This window comes from Cryptomeria japonica, chromosome 3 (assembly GCF_030272615.1).
Source record: "Cryptomeria japonica chromosome 3, Sugi_1.0, whole genome shotgun sequence".
Lineage (NCBI taxonomy): Eukaryota > Viridiplantae > Streptophyta > Pinopsida > Cupressales > Cupressaceae > Cryptomeria > Cryptomeria japonica.
The window spans coordinates 174,117,935-174,143,498 of record NC_081407.1 but is presented as its reverse complement, the minus strand read 5'-3'; the positions used below and the strand labels follow the sequence as shown (position 1 = coordinate 174,143,498).

The window sequence follows — 25,564 nt, the reverse complement described above, 5'->3', positions numbered from 1 at the left end:
AGTGACAGAGCATATGGTTGTTGACCGCGGGCTAGTGGCCACCTGCCACGTGGCGAGCACGGGTCCGCCTGTTTAGAGGACGCCGGAGAGGAGGGAAGCGCTACTGGAGGTTATCGACGGCCGGAGCCAACGGTAGGCCGGGAGCCGAGGTGGCCGGCGGGAGAGCGAGGCAGCGAGCGGGTGGTCTGGGCGGCGACAGGAGACTCTGGGGGAGTACGGGCCGGCAGGCGCTGCAGTGTACAGCCGGGCGACGGACCTGCAGCGATCGACAGAGTATGGGGGGGTCTGCAGACCCCCAAAACAACAAAAAATAATATTTATTTTTTTTATCGCTATTTTTTTTTCGATTTTTTTTTTTTTTGTTGAAAATAATAAAAAAAAATTTCAAAATCCGTACGATAATAGCCAAAATGGGGAAAAAAAAATTCTCACCAAAATAGGTCGACTTTATAGTCGAAATTCATGGAAACGGCCTCCCGGATTCAACGGTAATGTCCAAATCGTTGTATGACGCCCCCAAAAAATGAAGATCCCCAAATCCGAAAATTGAAGCCTCCAAAATGTCTCCAAAAAACTAATCAATGAAGCCCTTTCGGCTCTGATACCATGTAGGATTTTGCCAAGATCAAGGGCACAATGAAAAGCATAAAAGAGAGGCAATAGAATGACAAGAACAAACTGTATTCTCATCAATATGCAAATGATCAACTGGATTAACCAATACAATGAATATAGGCCTGCTTATATAGGCAAGGCCATATGGATGTATGAGCACACAATTATGACATGTGGCTCAATGAGAAACAAGGGTAGGTAAGAAATACTAGGGGTGGGTAGGAGAAATAATATAATATTCCACAAGAGGTGGATGACCCACCGAATGTGGAGTGTAATAGCAAAATAAGACCACAAAAGGTGGAATTTCTCCTACAAGCTCTATCCCTATGTGCACACTTCCCTAAGTGTCTCAAATCCAAACTATGAAGAGATGCATTATCCTAAGTTAACTTAAGTAAAGTGTAATAATATCCAAAATGAATATTTATTTACACCAACATTTATCACTGCATGTTGGTTTTGCTTTTGGTTGCAATTTTTAAAAGCACTGGACTGGGTGCGATGGGGAAGGAGGTGATCATTTCTTCTAGTTTTCCCCTAATCTCCTTGGAAAGGGTTGGGGACTACAAGCTTTTTTTGGGTGCTGAAGGCAGGGCTATGTCTGGTTTTAGGAAGGTGTGGCTATGTTGGTGGGTGCTCTTGGCTTTGGGAGTGAGAAAAATGCTTTGCAACTTTGGAGATGGAAGACCTAGTCTTTTGGGGTTGGGATTTTTTGTTTATGTGTCTTTTCTACTACGGGTTTTTCTCTGCTCAGGTTTTGTGGGGCTTCCACTCTTGTGGGTGGTTTGGTTGTTTTGGATGGCCTACTGCTTTTGTTCATTGGTTTTTTCTGTGTGAACCCTTTGTTCTCTCCTAGTTTATTCCTTGGTGAGGGTTTTTTATGCTCTTCTTGTCCATTCTCATGGATCTTTGTATGAGTCATTTTCCTCTCCTATGGAGGTGGAGTGGCGACATGGGTTCTAGGTTGAGTTTAGGCTATCAGGATAGTCGGGTTGCTCTCTTTCCTCTCCTATTGAGGTGGCCCTTTGTCCTTTTGATGTGGAGAATAGGTGTGGGAGAGTTTCTCAGTTGCAACTCTTTGCATTGCTAGTTGAGGGAGCTAGTCAAAACCCTCATGGTTTTGTTTGCAGAAGATTATGAGTTTGCAGTTTTACCCCTATTTTCCAAAAAGGTTTGTTGGTTGTGGGAGCTTGTAAAACTCTCTTGGCCAAATTACGCTTTCAGAACAAGATGTCATTTTTTGGGCCTCGGGAGGTTATGGGATTCTTGTCCACATTTTCTTGTCAACCTGTGTTCCTTCTTGTCCTATTGAGGTGGCCCTTTCTCCTATTAAGGCAAAGAGTAGGTGTTGAGGAGGATGTTGACTGTCACAGTTCATGCTGCTGGTTGAGGGAGCTGGTCATAACCCTCATAGTGTTCTTCATAGATGGTTATGGATTCACAATCTTATCAGTATGTCCCAGAATGGTTTGCTGGTTGTGGGAGCCTTTAAAAACCCTATTGGCTAGATTGTGCATATAAGTAGAGTTGTTGTTTTCTAGGTCTTAGAAAGTTATGGGAGCCTTGTAAAACCCACTTTCAAGGTTGAGGGAGCTTGGAAAAACCCTATGTTTTTATTTTCTTTCTGGGACTAGCTGGTTGCTAGCAGTTTTCAAGAGCCCTGTTTGGCCATTGTTTATTTTTTGTTAGGTTTTGGATATGTGGCCTTTTGTGGCCAGGAGCTTCTACTACAAGTTATGGGAGCCTGGGAAAACCCTTCTTGTTGGCTGAGGGTGTCTGTTAAAACCCTTGTTCCTTGAATTTTGTGGTCTAGTGTATGTTGATTTAGATTATATGTTCATGCTAGCCTGTGTTGTAATGTCTTATGTGTAAGGTTTGGCTGGTGTTCGGCTACATGTGGATGTACTACTGATTTTGGTTTGTGCAGTCTCTAGGTTTGGACTTTGGATGCCCGTAAGTCTAGAAGGTTTCAGGTCCTTTTAAAATCTATTGTTCACTACTGAGTAGTCTAGCTCATTTCTTGTTGGCAACTTTCTAATTGTTTGGGTTTCGAGGTCCCATCAAAACTTGTTTTATCCCAATCAAAAAACAAATATTTTTTATTAAAAAAAAACTTTGTAGTTTTTATAATTATATATTTTTAAAAATGATTCTATTTTTTATTAGTACTTTTTTAAATTCTTAATTTTCTTTTTAATCATTTTAATATATACAATATAATTTTATCATTTAATCATAAATTTAAGTATTTTTTATTTAGTCATTAAAAAATATTAGTTTTCACTTTATTGTTTACATTATATTATTTTTTAACTATTATTAGTTATTTTATTAAGATCAATTATAATTAACATTACATAAATATAGTTAAAATAATATAGAATCTTAAACTAATAATTAATAATTAAGTCTAAGATTAATTTTATTATTATAATTTCTTTTTTATATAGGTAAAAGGTTTTTGAATTAATTAAATCTGGGTTTTGAAACTGGCTTAAACCAGTTGGGGCTACAACTAGATAATTGCCTCCACAAACTAAAAACCACCATAATGTAATGACCTCTCAACAGTTTGCCTAGAACAAAGTTTCATGTGGAGAATGCCCTCCTTCAAAGCTCTCTTCTCCCCCTTTCCTCTTACTTCTTGTTAGCCTTCTTCCTGAATAGAATCCCTTTGTGGCTCCAAAGATGAAACTCCCGGTAGTGCCTTACTCTCCCCCACTCCATTATGTGGATCCACATGCTGATCGATTATGTCTACCATAGAACTAAAACCTGAGTGATGATAATCCTTACTACTTGACACTGACGTGACCATGGTTTTTGAGGTTGAAGGATCTATACTCTGCATCCAGACTCGGATTTTCGTTGACATTTTTTACATATTTCTTTCCCATGCTCTCCTTCTAAATGTCAACCATTTCCTTCTCAATCAAATAACGATGAGGGGATACCTCTCTCCACCAAGTGACCTTTCTATTTGAATTTTGACTATTACATTTAGCTGTCAAATTCTTAGTTTGATGACATCTTCTACACCTAAATACCCTTCTCAAAATTCAAAGATAAATCTATAGGTTAAGCCTTAGTCAAATCCATTTCCACTAATACGTGTGCATAGGTGGTATGCATATACTCCAGGGACCCTTCATCCACCCCCAAATATTTCCCCAAATTATTACCTACAACTTTAAAATGGGATTCAAACCAAAACTATAACGACAAATTTGGAAGTCTTACCTAAATTGGTATCCTATTAGATGATTCAATAGGTGGGTTAAAAGTTGGATACCATGGTTTGATCAAGATAGTGTGCTTCTCCTTCCAGCTCTAGAGAGACTTGCAACAGATTCTATTCCTATCCTCTAGATTGTCAAAAATCACCACAAAAAAGACACGAGCACCTAGATAAATCTGCACATCCCCCATCAAAATAGGGCTCTAGACCTCCGTGATCCACATGTAAAGATCTCTAAGACCCAACCAAAATCATTGAAGTCTCCCTATCAATCCCATCTTAGCAAAATATTGCTCACTCTAATAAACTTCCTTAGTTGTCTCAAAATCTAGACTCATTGTTGGTTTATATGTCATTGGCTCACCCTAAGAAGAGGACATTGAAGCACATTTGGAGCCCCCATTTCAACAGTCCTAAACCCTCAACTTAATCCACTGACTTCCTTGCTCCAGATTCATTTGTGAACCATAACAATTCATCCTCCAATCAGAGAAGTCGTTATTATAATGAGGGCCATAGTGGATCTTGCCCCTCTACAAAAACCCACCATTGTTTTCAAACCTTGTTGCAGTAGGCACACCCAAGCATTTCCTAAAACCTCAAGGATCTTGAGTCGTATATAAGGACACCAAAGAATATCATTATCACTATTGTCGTACAAATCCATAGTAACTCAAACCTAAAAAAATCATAGAATCCAAAGATCTCCTCAATGATGACATTTTTTCTTAAGGTTCCTACTCTTTAAAAATAATTTTATTATTATAATTATAATTATATAGATTTAATAATGAAATTAAGATTTATTCTTAAGAAAAATGTATATTTTCACTATAATGTTTATATTATAATTATGAAAATTATTTTGTTGAAGTGAGAGTTATATTTAATATTACAAAATATAATTAAAATAATATAATTTTAAAATAACAATAATTTAGAATTAGAACAAATATTTTTATTACAATACTATGAATGCAAGTACTCGCTACTATGTGACACTTGTTTCTAATATATTATTATGCTATAATTTTATTGTATTATATATTTAAAACAATGTAGAAATATTTTATTTTTATTTTTATATGTATTTATGAAGAATATTGACTTGCTAATCTCGTAATAAAAATAGTATAAATTAAAAAATAATAAAAAATATGTTTTTTATTTTTCATAATTGTATTAAATTAAATGCTTCTACTTTTTATTGACGAAAGTTTTTGCATCTATATGAAAGTATAACACACCTTCCATATAACATAGTATATTAATCCATTCAAACTGATTAAACTGATAAATGAAGGTAGGCAATTTACTGGACTTCGACTTTTGCTTAGTCTGCTGACGAAAACTTAGAACAGCTGAAGTTAATTACATTAAACACAGAGAAACCAAAGACTTGGAAGACAAAGTGTAGAAAAATGTTTAAAATCTTGGTGAATGTTCGCACAGGCTTTTGGGCATGTTCCGACTCAGCCAAAGAAATTTAAAAGCATTGGATTCTCAGTCTACCACGCGTTGGAAGGCATCAATTTGTGAGGATGTGGAGCAATTTCTAACCAAATAGTAATATGACTCGCATCAGTTATGTCCTATTTGCTCCAACTCATACAAGTCTCTCATGTTTTGAAAAAATGTTCTCGAGTTTTGAACGAGGGGTTAAGTGTGTGGTCTTTATATCGTAAAAGGTAAGGAATCATGTTTTAGTTAAATGTAGAATTAGGGAACGGTTTAAATCACACACATTAAGTTTACATTTCTAAGCTTAAAAGTGTTAAACACTCAAAGCTGATTGGCATTTTATAGACTTAATATGTTTTTTAATGTATGTGGTCACACTAAGATTACATTTCTAGATCTAAAAAGTGTTAAACACTCAAAATTGACTAACGTTCTCTAGACTTAATATATTGCTTAGTGTGTGTGGTTTAAGGCTGGCCCAGAATTAGTATATTTATATTTAGAGAAATGTGTGGAGAAGATGTCAAGAGATCATTTTAGAGCTATTTATTTGTTTAAAAAATTTGATAAATTTTAAGAGATGATATTATAATTTCAAAGGAGAATTTGAGTTTTTCAATTCAATAACTTATTAAAGGTAAATACAATCAAATATTACTCATCAACATATAGTAGAGATTGCAAAGAATCACATTGTGTAAACCTAGCCACCAACCTAATTATTTTATTTTATTTAAATCCCGTCACCAATTTCTAGAAAATGCAAGTTGCACACCCCTCCCCATAATCCTAGTTACCCCTTAATTTGCACATTCCTAAATCATGGGATTAAGAAGGAGTCACTTCTCAACCATTAAGGCTCTTACAAAGCCTTCAATGCCTTCTCCCTTTTACAAGCAAACCCACATGAATTTTGACCATCCTAAACCCCACTTTAACCCTTGCACATTCCCCCAACCCTTGGTTAAAGACTTACCCATTAACCCAACCATCCATTGATAACCCTCAAGTCCCCTCAAGCCTTTAAGGCTTTGTCCATTTCCTTTTCAATTCTTCCCTTGTTGACACTTGCCAACATGTGATTGCTTGGGGAAAAGCACTTGGATTGAGGATCATGAAATCCTCAAGAAATCCTAGCCCCTCTTAATCCAATCAATCTCAACCCTCCATGGCCTCATTTTCTCTATAAATAGAACCCTTTCTTTCATTGTTGAGTGGATTAGAATTATTCATATGCATTGTTATATTGTATAGAATTTGAATTCTTTTGTAGGAAGGATTGGTATCATGTCTTAGCTCTTTCACTAGGTGGAATCGCTATCTGACATCCAATACCTAATTCACATCTTCATTCAAGACTTCACTATCATTAACCATCTCCCAATATTCATTTGCCATCCTTGTGTTGGTGCTCAAGCTGAGAGAAAAATTCATAGCAGCGAGATCCTAGAGAGGAGGAGGACAAGGAAGAGAGAATATCATGGGAGCATCATGGGGAAGTATTATGTTCATTTAGTTGCTTATTTTCTTAATTAGCTTCTTTGTTAATCTTCTTTGATATGTTATTGAAATGGTTTCAGTTCATTTTGTTTATGGTTGGACTTGTTATTTAAATGAATTCATGATATGATTTTCCCCATCTCCATTTCCTTAGCATCACATATTAGTCTATAGACCATGTTATTACTGTTAAACGATGCATTCTTCTATTCATAGCCATTTGGCTCGAGAACAAGACTGGGGAGATAAGGCAGTAGATCTTACTCAAAGTAATGATTCTTTATCCCTTGTTTCCAAGATAAATAATTCTCTGAAGTTAGCTTGACAACAGAAAGATGGAAATAATTATCAAGAGACATAATTAACCCCCCATAAATGGAACTTTTATCACAATCCATGATTACAAAGATAACATTGAGAGATACTTCAGAAAGCAACACGACAGTGGGTGATCGTTTGGGTGGAAAATAAGGAAATTCTCGTGAGAAAAATGACGACGTTTTGAATGTGTCATGAGATAGTTACCTTGCATTGTTTGATCCCCAAAGTGCACTTGTTTGGTTGCCAAATGTGAGAAAGAAAACTTCTCATGTTGCAGTGTTGGGAGGCGACATTGTGTCTAAGATTATTATTTGGCAAAGCTTCGAACATCCCAGAGATGGCTGCTTGCCGAGGATGAAGTTGCATAGAGGCCAAAAGTTAAGTTGGTGCCATGGAAGATAATGTTTGATCATAATATGTGAAGAAGAAACTCACTTAATTCATTGGAAACCAGACATAAAAGGTCAAATTCCAAATACATATGAAGTGTGGGTGTAAATATAAATACATTACTGTTAGGTTTCAATAGATCATTTAAAAGGATATATATAATTAAATAGAAGTCATTATTATCATAGTAAATTGGAGCATGACTAACATACACATACATGAAAAAACAATAAAAAGGTCAATAAACAAATAAAGAGTGAAATAATTCCATAGCAAGAGACAAAGAGAATGCCCCTTATACATATACTTGTAGTCTGAACAAAACAATAAATAGATTTACATTTCTTAGATCAGTCATTACTAAAGGACTATAATGAAAAAAGGGGAAAGCCTAAAACGACATGAAAAATTCAAATTTATTTAGATAGTTAAGGTAAATTCTTCTTTCGGTGCTTAAATGAGTAATTATATTCAATCTAATTTCATGTAGAATGTGAGGCCTTTTTGAACATCTTTTTGAACATGTAACTCCCAAGCCTTTCATTGTTTATTATCACTTTCTCATTTGTAGTCACTCTATATTTCAAGTGATAATGTGTCACCCAAACTAGAAGCAATATGATAAGAAAAAACCATTTCAAAAAAAAAAAAATCATGGAAAATTTTACATTCTCATCCAAAATCTAAAGAAACTAGAGGAATGACTACTTGTTAGATGCGAGGTCATTCTTATTATTAGCATTATTATGAGGTAATGTGCATCAATTAGTTATGTATTGACATTCAAATTATCATCAAGTATAACATAACACTCTTTAAATGGTAATAAATACTTCTAAAATTTCTAATTAAATTATGATATAAATACTATATTAGATGCACCATACTACATCTAAGAAGCATTCAATGCCTTAAAACAATAGAAACAAAGTCAAACAAAGAAAAAATAATTATAACAAATCTTACTCAAGAGAAAACATAAAAAGGAAGCCATTGAGGAGGAGGAAAACAAGCATAAAAGAAATCGACACTTGATCTAAGGCATTAAGATAACTTGACCATACAAGATTATGATATGAGCTTGATAAGCATTTTATATTTGATTTTTAGTAAGCATACTTCATCAACAATAACTAAAATATAAGGGGCACAAGAAATGCACATTCTGGGTGTGAGATTTTTTAGTCCTTTTTATCATTTTTTATTTTGATAGCTTCATTGTAATTGTGTTGTTTTATAGCATTTGACTATTGTTTATCCCATCTTTTTGGTAGCTTTGTAAATGGGTTGGGGTCACTTCTGAAACCTCTTTTATCTAAGAAAAAATATCAACAACAAATAAGATAGAACAATGTGCATATAGAAGATTTTGAATTATAACTTAAAATTTACTTAATATCAAATATTGTAGATTTTTAAAATGCATAAAAAAATTGAACCATGATGAAAAACAAACTAAGTTTAGAATTATATTTTAGATGGAACTTCTTGACCAATTGATCAACTATAACAAACCTTGTATTTAGACAATCCATTGAATCTAGATATTTAAAACAAAAAATAAATGAACTTTCCAAAAAGACCCTTTGGTTTATATATTTCTTTAAAAATTAAATAAATTAACACATTTTTCTTCCATATATTCAATATTTTATCTTGAAAAAATTATATATAAATCTCAGCACAGGAAATGAAAGAATTGAAGTCTGCTTTTTTTTGGGCCCGATGAAGAAATTGTGCAGGCGGTGAGTTGGATAGGCATTTCTTCCTATCGCTGAGACAAACAGAAACCTTGGGGAGAGGGACCCACGGTAATGGCGCGTATTAAATATTTATAGTTTTGAACTATTATTAAAGTTAAATCATATTTTGTAGTCAATGTATGCCATTAATATTTAGATCTAAATTATTTATTAAATAATTTATGTCTTTTCAAGGTAGATGGTAAAGAGATATACATTGAAATCTAATTGCCAATATTAAATTAATATAAAAGCTAATGAAGTGAAATTTATTATATTTTTTCAATTAAATAAAAGTGAGGCTTACCATTAAATATTTTAATAAATAAATTATTATTAAAGATTAGTTTTTTGTCATTAGAAAATGATATATAAGGATCGCAATTTGAAGTCAAGAGATGCATTTAATATGTAGATTTAAAATATTTATTATATAGTAAATGCTTTATCAAGATAGGTGGCAAAGTGATTACATATAGATCTAATTGCCAATATTTTAAACTAACATAAAATAAATTATGTCAATTATGTCTATATACAATATTTGAATATAATGTCTATATATATATAAGAGTTATATATTTAAAATTCCAAATACATGCCAAAATAAAAAAAGACTTACATATTAATTGTTTCAAATACAAAACATGTAGTCATGAGGAGTTGCATTATTGTTGGCTTTAGAATACTCTTAGGAAATGCAATTTAAAACTTTTGCTTGATTAGCCGTTCTAAAAGAAAGAAAATGAATCCATAAATATAGAAATTTGATGTTAATTCAATTGCAATTTAGGACTTTTTTTCATATTAATTGAATTACAATTTATAACTTGTTTTCAATGGGCAACTTTGAAAAAAAGAAAATAAGTTTACAAGTATATTATATAAATTTGATGTTTAATGAATTAGATTCTTAAACTTAGTAAAATCTAATATTGTAGAATTAGTATATAATGTATTTGTAAAATTTGGTCTAGTGGAATTTAATGATTATATATTCTCAAACAAACATACATTTGTAATGTCTTTGTGAACTACAATAGTAAGACGAGAAATCTTCCTCTATCAAAGTCATAGCTCTATTTAGATGTCCTACCAATAGTTGACAATCTTTTTTCTTTTCTAGTATACACTATGATTGTAGAGAATTCCAAAATCTGGCCCCTTAAATTCATATAAGGATTGTCATTTTATATTTTAGGTTATAGAGTAAACTTATTTAAGATTAATTATCAATAAATTAAGTTTTCATATATACTAAATTAGGTTAGGTGCATATATTATAGAGGAAGAATAAAACAATTTTTCAAAAATAAGTGAAAAATATAGAATAATATTGAAATAATTTTAGGTATAAGATCATGCTAGAATAAGATCATGTTGGAATAAAAATGTGTTATATAATGAACATAAATTGTGTTAGAAGTGTTAAATTAGTAGATCTTCGTAGTTAAATATAAAGATACAATATAAAAATAGTAAGTGTTAATAAAAAAACATTAGGATAACTTTATTATTCAATAAGTTATGCTTAGAAGAGAAATATGGATATATTTTAATAACAAATGATATTTTAGTGTTCAAGTAGTGGGGATTTTTAGATTAAGTTTTGGTCAAATCTTTAAAAAATTTATTTTATGGCACTTCATAAAGGATGTGTTACTTTGACAAGTTACACAATGAGTTACACCTCGGGCCCATTGTACGTTTATAAAAAAACAAAGGTCTCATGATATTTCATGTAACATCTACAAGTTGACAAGGTTAGCCTGCACGAGTATTGGTCCTTCTCCCCTAGAGTCACGATGGATGAGTCATGCCAGAAAGTCCAAGGTTTCTTGTGACATTGATAGCTACATGCCACTCCTTTTCTCCCTACCACCTTTTGATCTAAAATTAATTTGACCTAAAATTGATGAAAAACACCTTCAAGGCATCTACCAAATGGACAGTTGGATTACTGCTAAGTCTAACGAAGCAATATAAATACCTTGTGCATGCCTCACCCATAGAATTAATTTGCAAATATACCAAAAGGGAGAATTTCATTAGACACCACACAAGACGATGGAAATTTCACTTTCAACAATTTTGATATTCAAAACTTGCAAAATATTGTTTCTACTCCTTCCTGCTCGTGGACTCTAATACCACATTAAAATTTTAATTAAATCTGCAAATCAAAATATGGATCTAGCTAAAAACAAAAGTACAGAACTTCCAAATGAAAGAAAAAAATTTAGAGTAAGAATAAGAATGATGAAATGTTTCATTAATTTACAAATGAATGAAATTACAAGATATAAAGCCTTGTCAAAGCAAAAAAGGAAAAAAAGAATAAAAGAAAAAATAAGAATTAAATTGAAAAAAAAGAAATATTCTTTAATTAGCTTAAAAATCAATGAAACAACAGTTTTTTCAAGTCACAAGAATTAAACAAAAAACCGCAACAATTATCCATAAAACATGGATGAAACAAATCCATAACGCGTGGCACAAAAACAGGTAACACAAACAAATCAGACCATACTTTCAAAGAACAGTACATTTGGATTGGGATTCTTTAGCCCATATGAAAATAATACCAACATGATAGAGTGGGTGATTGTTTGGGTGGCAAATAGGGAAATTCCCGTGAGAAAAACTGACGATGTTTTGAATGTGTCAAGAGATGGTTACCTTGCATTGTTTGACACCCAAAGTTCACTTGTTTGGTCGCCAAATGTGAGCAAGAAAGCGTCTCATGCTGCAATGTTGGATTCCGGTAATTTTGCAGTGTCTAAGATTATTATTTGACAGAGCTTCGACCATCTCAAAGATAGCTACTTGCCGGGGATGAAGTTGCACAGAGGCCAAAAGTTTTCATAATAAGCTTATTCGCATGCATGTCAAGTGTGGAAGTTCGCTTGATGCTCGTAAAGTGTTTAACCGTCCTGTGGAATATGATTATTGGGGATTACAGAAAAAATGGGTATCCCAATGAAGTAGTCACATTGTTTCACCAAATGCAACGAATAGCTCTCCAACTCAGTCAATTCACATTTCCTAGCACATTCCCATCCTGTGCCAAAATGGGAGATTCGGAACAGGGTATGGACATCCATCAAAGCATAGAAGATAGAGGAAAAAAGTCAAATGTTGTAGTTGCAACTGCCCTGGTATGCAAAATGTGACTGTATAGACAGGGCACGCGAACTGTTTGACAAAATGCCTCAAAGAAATTTGATCTCACGGACTGCGATGATCGCAGGATATGCGCAAACTGGATTTGTTAGAAAGGCTTTAGAAACTTTCAAGCGAATGCAATTGGAAAGTGTACAGCCAAATTCCACAACCTTTCCCATCATCCTCCCTGCCTCTGCCAAAATGGAAGCTTTGAAACAGGGTATGGAGATTCATCAAAGCATAAGATTTTCTTCTCCTTATGAAGTGAACGAGTGGAGTTTTATTTCACATCATAATATGTTTGGCGGTATTGGTCCAACTAGTGGTTAATGAATATATCAAATATGTTTGGTGGTACATGAGTTTTCTCACTAGACACTTGATCCATTTCCAATGATATCCATTCCTCTCTTAAATGTCGAAAGAAAAGTTATTAAATGCTAAAATACATTATAATCATAGGTGAGAAGATAGATAAATCGTAATGGTAAAAAAATCCACTACTATGCAAGGAAAATTAAAACAAATCAATTTATTTATTGAACAAAGTAATTAAATGTATGCAATCAAAAAATTATGTCCTCACAAATTAAAACGTTAATTACTACAATAGACTTGAGTATGATATGTTTTAAATATTTTTTGTTTACTTCACTTGACCAAGGATATCTCATATGTAACCCCTACCATACCTCAAGACAAAAAAATAATGCAATAGCAGGATTTCCTTCATATCAAAGTCCAAGGTCAAGTCACCCTCACACCATGCAATGAGCTCTCATTAATACCTATACCAATACAAACTATATCATGAGAAAACTGTAGACAAATACTACTATTGATCGCATGGAATGCTAGTAAATTCTATCATATTATTCATGTAAAGGAATGCGGATATTTAGATTCTTCAAAAGAATCTGATTGTTTCAATTAGAATGAGGAAATTTTACAAAATTTAAAAGATTGTTGAATAACATCTATATCTAATTATATGTTGCAATGATTATTTGTACAAATCAAAATTTAATGGCATCATTGACAACTAGCACAAATTTTGTAGTTGAGGTAAGTCACTTGCCATGATTTTGGTGAGTTTAATTTTGAAATTGTACTCAGTCAGATCATTTATTTGTTGTGTTTTATTCTCTTCCCAACATCTAGCTTGTCACAAACACAAGTAGGAAATATCATTAAATATTTTGGGTAATGTCATATTGTGTAGCTTCTACTCTTGTAAAGTCTTTTTTCTATCATGTTTTGTTGATTGAAGTCATCTTTCTTGCAATCAAGGTAGCTTCAAATCATTTTAATATATACTAAGAAAAGAGAAAACAAATAACAAGTATGTTTTGCTAATGCATAATGTCAAGCTTTCATCTATAACTATTATTAACAAGTAATATAAATAATTTATTACCAAAACATGTAAAAATTTGAATTATTATATGATTAATTATGTAACATTAAAATATATTTAAATTTTACTTTTAATTTCCTTATCGACATATCCCATGAACCTCTTATAGGTGCATGTGCTAGTTTAAGCTCTTTATACAATGTGGAGTGGACAGAATAGAGCATAAAAGAACAACACGGTGAAATCAGTATGCAGTCATCAGACAGCGCATTTGACTATTAATTCATAAAAAAACAACAGTTTTTTTATTGTTAATTAACAGATTCGGTCAAATGCCCAACATCCAGTCAAACACGTGCAGACAAATCATATTAAAAGTTTGAAAAAAAAGAGTGCGCTGAACTCCTCACACGACTATCTAGATTTCCCCCCTTCAACTAAGTCTTCTCGCTGGAATCTATAGCACTTAACATTTCTTCTCCTTAGTCTAATCGACTGAAGCTCTATGGAGCGAAGGAATATGGGAAGGGAAAGGAATGCTCTTACAGCATATACGCTCCTAGCTCTTATTATTGTTATTCTAAATGGTGTTGAGGGTGGAGATACTCTTCACCACGGAGATTCACTTACTGGAAATCAGACCATACTTTCAAAGAATGGCACGTTTGAATTGGGATTCTTCATCCCAGATGGAAATGAAGAAAATGGCGACTGTTATATTGGCATCTGGTATGCCAACATGACAGAGAGGGCAATCGTTTGGGTGGCAAACAGGGAAACTCATGTAAGCTGTGACATCATATCGGCAGACGTTGACAGCGTTTTGAATGTTTCGAGAGATGGTTACCTTGCGCTGTTTTACGGCCAGGGTGCGCCTGTTTGGTCGCCGAATGTGAACAAGAAGGCGTCCCGTGCTGTAATCTTGGATTCTGGTAATTTTGTATTGTTCGGAGACGACAACCTGTCTGAGATTATTTGGCAGAGCTTCGACCATCCCGGAGATAGCTGGTTGCCGGGGATGAAGTTGCGCAGAGGCCAGAAGTTGGTGCCATGGAAGAATCTTCTGGATCCAGCTCCCGGGCCTTTCTCCTTTCAAATGGATTCTTCTGGGGCCCAAAAATTCGTTCTACGCTGGAAAAATTCTGTGCAGTACTGGGAGAGTCGATTTTCTGATGTTGAGAATTTCGGCCTCCGCCTACAAGATTCTAGCTCTGAGTCATATGTCACTTATACGTCTTCAACACATCCGTTAACGCGGTTAGTCCTCAACATGAACGGAATGTTAAGAACTGACTACTACTATGCCAATTTCAGTTATGACTATCTTGGGCCGGGCGATCAATGTGAGGTGTACAACTTGTGCGGCCTCTATGGAGCGTGCAACATATATGCTAATCAATGGAGAGCTTGCAGCTGTCTGGAGGGCTTCAGTCCAAGAGACAGTCAGATCTGGGATTTGCGAGAATGGTGGTCGAGCGGGTGTGTTCGCTTAAACCCCTTAAACTGCGATTCCCAAAATGGTAGCACTGATGGATTTATTGAATCCAATGTGTTGTTGCCTGATAACCCCGCTTATTCATACCCTGCGCAGACGAGGGAAATTTGTGAGACAGAGTGTCTTCGCAATTGCTCGTGCACCGCGTTTCGCTACACGGAGCCTGCAGGGCCCTGTCAAATATGGCCTGGTGATTTACACAACCTGCGAAGCACATCGAAAGGTCCAGCTCTCTTTGTTCGCGTAGCTAATGTTTCAATATTTGAACCTGATCCATTGTTCTCCTCTCAACGCAAAACACCTCCTATTGTAGTCTCACTCTCAGTCTCAGTCTCACTGCTTGGAGTTTTTTTCATTGCTTTGCTTATTAGTTACGTACTGCGACGGAGGGGGCGTCGATCAACTTCTACTGAAGGCTGTGACGATTCCTCCACCACCTCACTTAGAATGTTCAGTTGCGCGGAGTTGAAGATAGCAACGAGGAATTTCAAGTATAAGCTTGGGAGGGGAGGATTCGGGTCAGTTTTCAAAGGCAATCTAACAGACACCACAATTGTGGCCGTCAAGAAGCTCGAGGGTTCAAGAATTGCCGAAAAACAATTCCGGGCAGAAATCAGCTCCGTGGGAAATATTCATCATGTGAATTTGATCAGGCTTAGAGGATTTTGTGCACAAGGATCGCACAGGTTACTGGTTTATGATTGCATGCCCAACGGTTCTCTCAATTCCTTCCTCTTCAACTGTAATTCCGAAATCCAAGGGAAGACACTGGACTGGAAAACCCGGTTTGGTATCGCCTTAGGCATCGCAAGAGCCTTACATTATCTCCATGAGGAATGCAGAGATCGTATTATTCACGGTGATGTTAAGCCCGAGAACATTCTTCTAGATGCCGATTATTCTCCCAAACTGGGGGATTTCGGATTGGCAAAGCTTTTGGGTAGAGATTTCAGTCATGTGCTGACGACAACAAGAGGAACGAGAGGGTATTTGGCTCCGGAGTGGATCTCTGGTCTTCCAATCACTCCCAAGGTTGATGTCTACAGTTTTGGAATGACTCTTCTGGAAATAATATCAGGACGAAGAAATCTGGACTTGAGCGTGCAAGAGTCAAGCAAGTATTACTTTCCCGCCTGGGCTGCAATGGAGATTCAGCAAGGGAGCATGATGAATATTGTGGACAAAAGGATTGTAAATAATGCATGTGTTGAGGAGGTGAGAAGGGCTACTCTGGTGAGCTTGTTATGTATTCAAAATGATGAGAATGCGAGGCCAAGCATGGGTCAAGTCGTGCACATGCTGGAAGGGATCACCGAGGCCCACGAAGTCGCACTGCAAATGCCAAGCCACATGGAGGATCACGAAATTGACGCAGGGAGCACTGATAGCGATTGAAGTCTTTATGGTGCCTGGTCAACCTTAAATAGGTAAAGCCAAGCAAGTCTTATCTTTGAGTAGTTTCACCTTATCATGGAAATATGTAATGTTAGGTAGCTGGAAAACCAATTTTAAATGTTATAGCTTTGATTTTATTGCCATGTGTATTTAAATCATGATAATAAATTGTTTAAGATATAATATCAAGTGATAATAGAAAGCACTGTTTTTGACAATTAAAGTATAATCTGATTTGAATGGTGGTATGAGCAGTGAAGATTAAGAAATCAGACAACATGAGATTTAAGTAACATGGTGATTTGAATGGTGGTATGAGCAGTGAAGATTAACTTGAGACAAAATAAAATTTGTGTATTGTCTTCAAAAATGTGTTTAACCGAGTGTCTTAAATTATTGTCTTAAAGATTTGTCTTTATAAAGACAATAAAAAATTCTAGTATTATTGTCTCTTGAGAGACAATTGTATTTTTGTCTTTATAGAAACTATAACTATAATAAAAAACATATTGTCTCTATAGAGACACATATTTCTTTAATCTCACTTATTGTCTTTCTTAAGACAATAAAAATATTCTTATTAGAAAGAATACCACTGTCGTCTCTCTAGAGATGATATAAAACAATGAATTTTAAAAAATAGCTCACTATTCAGATAAATCACTATTGTTAAATGTAAACTACAATCATTGATTAATTCATGTTAGGGCACGCCATCCTCCCACTTGTAAAGCAGGTACTCTTCCATTGAGCTAGCACCCTTTAAGAATAATTGTACCCTTTAGAATCTTGGGTCTCAAAACACCCTTTGGTTTAGTAGTAAGTTTTAAGTCTGAATAATAGTTGAGAACATGTGACCATTGCCAGCCATTTTGCATTTTTGTATTGAACATCTTTTTGTTGCCTTGAAAATAAAACAATTGCATGTTTATTAGACAAAACCTTACAATATCTATCTGGCTCTAGCAACACAAAGAGAATGTACATATATTTTGAATGATACATTTATGTTTGTGAATTGGCACCTACATGGTTTGATTCTTATCCTCAGTGTGACCCTGTTCAATGCAAAACAAGAATCATCAGTCCACAAATTCAAACTACCCTCTTGCTAACTAAATTTCATCAAACACCTAAAATGGATTCTAAAACCAACTCTTTACAATCTTGGAAGTAATTTATAGAATATTATTCAATAAAAAAAGCCTGAAAAACAATTCCAAATAAATCAAAATCATACAAGCCAATGTTTCAATTCACAACGGCTCCTAGTAGTCATTTCATCCATCATTTCAGCATCATCAATATACTCGTTGATGCCTTCAAATATATCTGGAACATAAAAAGAAAGAAATCAGCAATGTAATTGTCATTGACTAATATTACCTATTTTTCACCTATCCAAGTTATTAGTTTTAGCACTTTCAGATTAGATGATACTCAGAAAATCAGAATTTGTTTCCAACTAGGTTAATTAGATTTTCAGATTTAAGCATGATAAGAAATGAATGCAAAAGAGACAAGACAAAGTTACCCTAGGAAAACCTCCTAGGAGGAAAAACCCAACCAGAAAAGATCCTCAGATCTGATTATGGTTTTAGATTCAATTGTCAATTACACACTTATCTGGAGTATAGAAGTTGCAGTCACAAGGAAGATGGTATGGAAGACTACACAGCTAGTTTGTTGACAATGATCATGTTTTACAGTCCTTCTAACTTGTCTTGTTGTGTATGCACCTTTCAACTAGTTGCAGTCGTTTGCTTGAGCCTTCAATGGAGATTCGTAATCACCAATTAGATCTATTGTTCATTTAGTTCGCTGTGATCACTAATTGGATCTGCACATATATGGAATTCGCTGTAAGCACCACTTAGATCTGCACATATATGTAGTTTGATGTGACCTACTGCTTGTAAGGGAGTTCGTTGTACAAGCATAGACTAGATCCACCTTACATTGCCCGCAGAGGGTGGAGAGGATCTTTTCTACCATCTTACATTGCCCGCAGAGGATGGTTAACAATTACACTTCTCCCTGAGAAGATTACAATACCATCTTACATTGCCCGCAGAGGATGGTTACCAATTACACTTCTCCCTGAGAAGATTACAATACCATGCCCGCAGAGGATGGTTTAGCATTTACAATACCATCTTACATTGACCGCAGAGGATGGTTACTAATTACACTTCTCCCTGAGAAGTTTACAATACCACCTTACATTGCCCGCAGAGGGTGGTTGATACAACACAATGTATCACAGAGGTTGAGACTCCCTCTCAACCAAGGCGGTGTTCTCCATAGCTCCAAATCTATCTCAATCTTCAAGAGACTTGGTGAGAACATCTGCAACACAGGATTGTCCTGCCATAAAACACTGAATTGTCAGATATCACTATACAATTCTGATAATAAATCAAAACAGCATAACAAGAATTTTGAGAAACCATACTGCTTCTCTTGATGCAACACTTGCAACAATGTATTTAGCTACAGTAATACTTAATGCAACTGAAGACTGTCCCTGTAGGTCCAAGAGATAGCAGCGGGTGAATGCTTGAAGTGTTTTCCCTGTCTGTAACACTTCTTGACCAATCTGAACCTAAGCAGCTTCAGCCCATAATCAATTGTGTCTTGCAAACATCAAAATATGCTTGCTTGCAACAATATGCTTAGCTGAAGCACTTGCCAATCAACCTGCCTCTATTCAGATGAATCTGCAAGATCATAGTTGGTTGCAGACATACTCAACATAAGTTTATAATCCATAATTCTAACACAACAATAGAAAACTTGACTTAGAATAATTTCATTAGATCCTTGCCACACTTCTAACCTAGAAGTAATGCATTTTGGGTTTAGATCTTCTATCTCAATTCTGAGCTAATTCTTTCTTATATTAAATCATGAGACTATCTTTATGTCAAAGTTTGATCATCAGAATTAACATTTCAAATACTTTAAGGAACAAGTTAGAATCTTTACAAAAACCCTAAGCTTATCAAATACTCTTTCATACCAAGAGTTTTATTGAAAGTCATAGGGCTCCCTCTTAATCCTCAATATCAGACTGATAGCCAAGCATCATAGATCATAATTATTCATAAACAAGGATGAGAAATGCCAACTTCACCTTTTATGAATTGGACCCATGGTGCAATTATGATTAGGACATATCCTCGAACGTCTTCTGATTGAGTGAGAAGATCCTTATGCCTTACTTCAAAGCTTCCTCTGAAGTCACATCAATCCAAGCTTATGGATTTCTGATGTCAGTAAGGCCTTGCTCCTCGACATACATCACCTACTATATGAGGTTATATAAAAATGACCTTAGGTGAGGATCACAACATTCATGATAAGTTAGATGCGTTCTTTTAACAGTATAACCAATGATCCATAGAATGCTGAGACAATACTTATATGACACAAATTAAAAGAGCCAACCTGTAACCTTGAAAACTTGTACATCACCATACTTCACACTTCATGATAGTAAATACTCAACTGAAAAGTCAGTTTTATGTAACTATTATAGAATCATTCAATTGATAGTCAAAAACTCAATCAGATCATAGGTGAGGAAGTACTGATAGAATGTTTACAAGAAGTATACTTACCAATGAAGATACTAAAGAAGCAATGATAATGAGAGCCTATACTTCCATGAGACAATAGCAATTAGTAAGCTACAGTATATAATAAAATAATTCTGATAAAGGATTTCAGATCAACCTCTAGATATCCAACAGCAAATACAAGCATTTGAACAATAAATTCCTAATTCACTTATTTATGGCATTAATGAATACTTCATTTACTCAATTAGCAGCGATACTTATGTAACTGGCTTATTTTCCCTTACGCACATAGATAAAGGCACACACAAATTAAACGAAGTTCAAAACAAAGAGGAAATATTCAAGTTCGCAATGTCTTTACAAATATATGAAGTTCAACTTTTCTTCTTTGTTTTGATCTCACTCATTGGAACAATTAAGCACTAGATATTTAATGTGGGCATACTTCCATATTTAATTTTAGTATTTAATTGATCAGGTCACAGACAGGCACGTACACAAAATTTCCCCTACTAGGTTTAGGTCTGTTTTAACCATAATTTAATCTATTTCAAAATACTTATGACTTCAATTAATTTATCAATTATTGACAAGTAAATTGTTCATTTACCATACTAGAGAACTAATTATATCATACTAAGTAATTAATTTTATCATCCATAATTCTTAATGCAAGTGTCAACCTACGTTACTACTTCAGTTCTAAGGAAGAAGGGGATGGCTATGTTACCAAAGCGCTCAGAGACCAAGATTCAATAGGCTCCCTCAAGGTTTACAGTTCCAAGCCCTTACCCTATCTTGGGATCATGCCATTGATTGGATTTAGACTGCCCCTCTTTGGAAACAACTCCATTCTCAACTTTCTTAAATACTGACAATAGTAACAAGTATTAGGCTATAAGTATACTAACTTGTCATGTATTATAAATATATATGAAATTAAGTATAACTGTCATACATATTGCAGTCCATATTAATATTATTATTAAATTCTGCATAAGATCATTATTAGGTATCATATATTAAGCATGCACTAAGCACATACCCATGCATACCACCTAGAACAAAGATGTTACTACCTGTAACTTAAAAATAGTTATGATCCGATCCGATCCGAGGTGATATCACTGGATGCTTTGATTTCTTTCCTTTATGTCTCTCAATATGAGGGAGAGGTCACACCTCCTCATCATGCATGTTCTTTGGCAAGACACACACCCTTTCACAATCAGATCTGCAACTCTTATTTAAATCAGATCTTAACCACTACATAAAGTTGCAACAAAAAATAATAAGCCCTTAACAACAATCTTAATTAACCAAGCATCCTCTTATAATATTCGGTTTAACAAGGACTAAAATAGAAGACTCGTTCATTTAGCATTTAATGTTTTCATTGTTATCAAAGTCATCTTTGAAAGATCCTTATATTTACAAACATGTCACCAAAGAAGGAAAGGACAAGAGACTGAAATTACATGATTAAATCTGATCGCTGGTTAGTACGAACCTATCTCTGATATTTCCATCAAGCCTATCTTCAACTTCTAGCCTCATTAACCTGACCTGTGAATGAGACAACAATCTGGAAATAAAAGAGTACTAATTCTGAAAATTGAAAGTTGATCTAGCCTACAGCTCTGATACCATGTTAGTTTTAGCACTTTCAGATTAGATGATACTCAGAAAATCAGAATTTGTTTCCAACTAGGTTAATTAGATTTTCAGATTTAAGCATGATAAGAAATGAATGCAAAAGAGACAAGACAAAGTTACCCTAGGAAAACCTCCTAGGAGGAAAAACCCAACCAAAAAAGATCCTCAGATCTGATTATGGTTTTAGATTCAATTGACAATTACACACTTATCTGGAGTATAGAAGTTGCAGTCACAAGGAAGATGGTATGGAAGACTACACAACTAGTTTGTTGACAGTGATCATGTTTTACAGTCCTTCTAACTTGTCTTGTTGTGTATGCACCTTTCAACTAGTTGCAGTCGTTTGCTTGAGCCTTCAATGGAGATTCGTAATCACCAATTAGATCTGTTGTTCATTTAGTTCGCTGTGATCACTAATTGGATCTGTTGTTCATTCATGAAGTTCGTTGTGATCACTAATTGGATCTGCACATATATGGAATTCGCTGTGAGCACCACTTAGATCTGCACATATATGTAGTTTGCTGTGACCTACTGCTTGTAAGGGAGTTCGCTGTACAAGAAGAATACATTCGCTGTGACCTACTGCTTGTAAAGGAGTTCGCTGCACAAGGAGGATATATTTCGCATTTGCTTGCAGACTGCATGATGATATTGTGAGAGGTATATGACTTATTTATAGGAGAGCAACCACTCCTAATCAAGTCGGCTTATGATGGATTAATAACCTTTTAATTTATTTGTATCACTTTAACCGAAACCCTTTATTAGATAGGGTTGGCCCTATTAATGTAAGCATGTTATCTTGCACATAGCGTGGTATTAAGGAATGCGAGATGTATAGGGTCCAGCCCTAAGAGTGGCGTGTGGGATGAGAAGGGCCCAGCCCTAAGAGTGGCGTGTGAGAGAAGGGCCCAACCCTTGGCAGATTCCAATGTTGCCTTAAGGCAATTGGAATCTGCATTCTACCTAGTTACAATCAACATTTTTCACCTATCCAAGTTAAAAAAAATCTTATGTTAGGTCTTAGGCCTAAAATAGAGTTATCAAGGGGTCTTTAGTTTTTTTTAAAAAGAGAGGAGTCGTCATTTCAAAGAGTTTGAATGAGTTATATTTGTAAAAATGAATAAATCATTGCCAATGTTTTATTTCTATAAAAGAAAATTAAGGAAAAGAAATCAAACCCCTCCCACGTTGAGTCAGGGTTGAGTTCACCATGCAAATAAGAGGGAAATAAAAGTTGAAAAAAGCTTCCCTACACTGCTTTAGGGCTTGTTGAGTTCACAAAGAGTTTTACTTCACATCCCACCTTTCCATGTTGAGTTTTGAGGATAAGAGTTGCATGTATGGTTTTCAAAATTTTGTTTCATCACCTAGGATTCATTTGAAAGTAATGATCTGCATCATGCAAGGGTGGAAACAACAAGTTCAAAATAGAAGCAATAGAAAACAATGAGTTTTCAAAGAAGAGGGGGTAGGGCTTCAGACTTCAATGCCTTCATGCATCTATTTCATCTTTCTTTCATTTGTTTGAATCATTCTTTATGAAAGATTCATTGATCCTAAATATAAACATTATGATCTTTTCACCATTCATGATAGATGGATCAATGTTTTTTTATCTTTGCTTTCAAAGCCTTTGTCCAAGCAAGCTTGATGCACACAAAAACCCAAAAAATCATCAAAACAAGCCCTAAGATAACCCTGTGACAGTAGAAACAAACAAAGGATTGTCAAAGGAAACAAGGATTGCAATGATCATAGATGCAGTTTAGATCTGATTAGAAGGGCAGAAGATTATCACATGAATAATAGCATCAAAACAGTCCCCAAGAAACAGTGAGAATACAATCACTATCAAAGTTTGGTGACTGTCAAGAGCAGAGACAGTCCAGGGAGAGCAACAAATGAAGATCAAAAGTAGTTCATTACCCCTTCCCAAACCAACATAAGCTATATACAAGATATGAGGGTGTGAAACAAAAGATAGGCCTCCGTCAAAGTATAGTCCAAAGCCAATAATATCCTTCTATTATGAACTGTTGCAGGTCAAAGAGGTAGACAGTGATATCATTTGCAGAGATAGTAGAAAGAGGAACAGGTTATACAAGATGTTGTGTACTTCTTATGACAGAGATGAAGGTTTAAAGACAATAAATAGAACACAATACAAATTTAATCATAATGGACAACAAGGAAGAATGAAATCATAGGATAGTAAGCCCTACACCTAATAACAGCTTTACTAGTGATCCAAGAGCAAAGAGAAGTATTAGAAATGTTTATTCTTTGTCATTTGCAAAGCACAAAGGACAAAGACAGAGCAGCTACAAGCAATGAATACACAAGTCAATAGAAGGAAAATATTTGTTCGCAATAATGAAATGATACGGTCCCGAAGATCACAAAATGACTGTCACAAGTCCTAAGAAAGGTGGCAATGACCAAAACAAAGAGAAGGTTTAGTAGCATAAGAAGCCACAAATGATAGAGCAATGCCCAACATCATATAACAATCACAAGTGTGGCAATATTCATCAAAAGCATCCCTATCAAAGGGTATTGATGGTATGTAAGATGTCAAGGCAAGATTAAAGGACAAGGAACAATGAAGATCACTATCTATACATAGCAAAGATAGTACCAATCACTCCATGAAAAGACCTAGTGGTCGTCCTCACCAAACTTAGATAATACACTCAAAGAGTACACAGACAATAGTGGGGTTGTATGCATGGGATGATAGGATAAGAGAATAGTGATAATCACTGTAAAAATCAAGGACGATGCAATGACAGTTGTTTCAAGGACCAATCTCAATGTGTCAAACCTAAAAGACAGCGGTGTAGTAGTCAAAAGTGAGGACAGCTCAGTTGTGATAGAGCACTTAAGAATGTAGCAATCAATGCTCTCACAAACCAGTGCTGGAGCTTCAAGAATATTTAAAACAAAATCCTTATGAATCAGAGGTAAATGATATCCATAAAGATAAGGGATTGGAAGTACAGTCCATTATCTTTGTAGTCATAATACATTGAGAGCAACTTAAGGACAATTTGTTTTGAAAATCAATATCACAGAGATGTGCATAAAGAAAATATTTAGGAGGACTATCAAGGTGAAAAGACAGTGACAAAATAAGAACAGAGATGGAAGTTCTACAAGATGCAATGATAACAATCCAAAGCAAGATGAGAGTCCAATCATGAACACAATGTAGCACAATAGAAGGTGACAGTAGCAGATGCAATGTAAACAGTAAGGATAGCCTATAAGGAAACAATATCAAAAGATACTGATAGTATAGAAGCAGTCTCAAACCTGTCAAAGGTAGTATAGAAGGTATCAAGGGAGCAGTCCTTCAAAGAATAAATATTACTGAGAAATCGCAGTCAAAAGTTAAAATTCATAATGGAAGAATAGAGGCTACTGCAGATCAGACAACAATCCTTGGCTTTTCGACGGAGATATCAATGGAAAAGGACATCACAGGGCATAGGTTTTAGCAGCTTTCACCCAGAAATAAAGAGAAAAATTAACAGGTTTGAATAACATTATAGCAGACCAAAGAGCTGGCATACAAAGAGCTTGACATCGGTGACAATGAGAATATCAAACTTAGAGAATACAAGAAAAACC

The 25,564-nt window shown here is 34.9% G+C and overlaps 1 protein-coding gene across 18 annotated transcripts in view; it reads right to left on the bottom strand.

Annotated features, from left to right (window-relative positions):
- Positions 1-13,019: 13,019 nt before the first annotated feature.
- The window catches only part of LOC131029220 (uncharacterized), a 36,768-nt gene continuing 24,223 nt past the window's right edge, over positions 13,020-25,564 (bottom strand). For 9 of the 18 annotated variants that reach the window (XR_009371937.1, XR_009371933.1, XR_009371934.1 and 6 more), the window contains 2 exons: positions 17,923-18,014; positions 17,309-17,740 (listed from right to left, as the gene is read on the bottom strand). The gene's annotated coding sequence lies outside the window, so the exon portion shown is untranslated. Of the gene's footprint in view, positions 13,224-17,308; positions 17,741-17,922; positions 18,015-18,421; positions 19,050-19,137; positions 19,403-19,818; positions 19,993-25,564 lie in introns of those variants that run through there. The other 9 variants (XR_009371942.1, XR_009371943.1, XR_009371938.1 and 6 more) reach the window with 4 other exon arrangements.